The following is a 1,460-nucleotide window of genomic DNA, read 5'->3' on the forward strand; positions in this document are numbered from 1 at the left end:
TTCAGGATTTCAATGTTAAAAAATCTTTTAACATTGAAGGCTATGGAAAAATCGGGGGCATCGCGTCGGGACCTATGTTAATGGTCCCGACCGACGCGATGCCCCCGATATTTTACCTTTCCCGACACGATTTCAATGTTAAAATATTTTTTAACATTGAAGCCTATGGGGAAATCGCGGGCATCGCGTCGGTCGCGTCGGGACCATTGTTAACGGTCCCGACCGACGCGATGCCCCCGATATTTTGTCCTAGCCGGCCAAATGGACCTGATTTCAAAGGAAATCGGGTCCATCGTATGGATCGTGTACCTTAACTTAAAGGTACACGATCCATACGATTGTGGCCGTGCTAGGAAACAAGTACCAAGAATTTTTCACATTTCATATATCAGTGCACTGTAAAAAAAAAAGACATACAACACTTAACATATAGAGAGGCACCATGCTTCTCGGCCTTTTGGCTAAGATCAAGTGTAGTATCTGTTCTTATCAGTGGGTATGGACTGGCCTCTGGCAGAGAATAGAGAAAGGCTGGACTGAGTAGCTGCTCTGATGGGCGGAGGGTGTGGGACCCCTCTTTTTTGCCTGGGAGTGGTGAAAAGTCTGGCTGAGTACCTTCACCTCTGCCTTTGGTAGGAGGTGTTGTTTCCGTAAATCCACTGGTAAGAGGGGGGGAGAAACACTGGGCCTAGTAGTTTGACTCTCTTGACGGGGTTCGTAGCCCCCGAAGGATGAGACAGCGAAAGGCTCAGTCTAGTATCCATTCCCAGGGAGCGGAGAAAGGCTGGGACTGAGTATATGGCTCCTGTTCCAGAGGTTCGTAGCCTCTGATGGGGAGACCGCGAAAGGCCCAGCTTAGTACCTTAACCTTGGGATCGGAGAAACACTGAGACTGAGTAGATTGCTCTTCCGAGGGGGTCGCAGCCCCTAAGGCAGTCAGTCGAAAAGCCCAGTGGAGTACCCATTCCCATGCCAGGGGCTGGAAAGTGCCCTATGATGGGAGCAGAGAAACACTTGGTCGGACGCTGATCGGTCGGCTGCTTGGAGTCCGAGGCTGCACTGTGCCCCCGGGGAAACTCGGGGGTGCCGAACATGCACGGGTGATCCCAAAATCACCATGCACTAGTAAGCACTAGCACTGCGCACTTCCCTCTAGGTTAGCGCTTCACGTCCTTACCTCGTCCTTTTGGATGGGGTAGGACAATTTTTCACACCCCCACCCCGGCCTTCTGGCTGGGGTCCTCTTTATTATTTATTTCTCTTCTTCTCCACGTTCGTGCACTTTTTCACATTTTCTGTTTTCTGTAGTTTGTCACGTTTTTTTGGGTAGTGTGGTCGAACCTTTACGGGCCTTCCATTTCCCCAACGTGCCAAAGCTCTCGCCTTTTGAGGAGAGCTGCGGTCCCCCCAAGGACGACCCCGAGCCGCAAGGCGGAGGAAAGTCCACTGAGGGTCTCTCC

At 51.4% G+C, this 1,460-nt stretch overlaps 1 pseudogene; it reads left to right on the plus strand.

Moving 5' to 3' along the window:
- Window positions 1-441: 441 nt before the first annotated feature.
- LOC146045273 (U2 spliceosomal RNA) lies at window positions 442-661 on the plus strand (annotated as a pseudogene).
- Window positions 662-1,460: the final 799 nt, after the last annotated feature.

Source organism: Crinia signifera, chromosome 1 (assembly GCF_055691185.1).
Source record: "Crinia signifera chromosome 1, ASM5569118v1, whole genome shotgun sequence".
In the NCBI taxonomy this organism is placed as follows: Eukaryota; Metazoa; Chordata; class Amphibia; order Anura; family Myobatrachidae; genus Crinia; species Crinia signifera.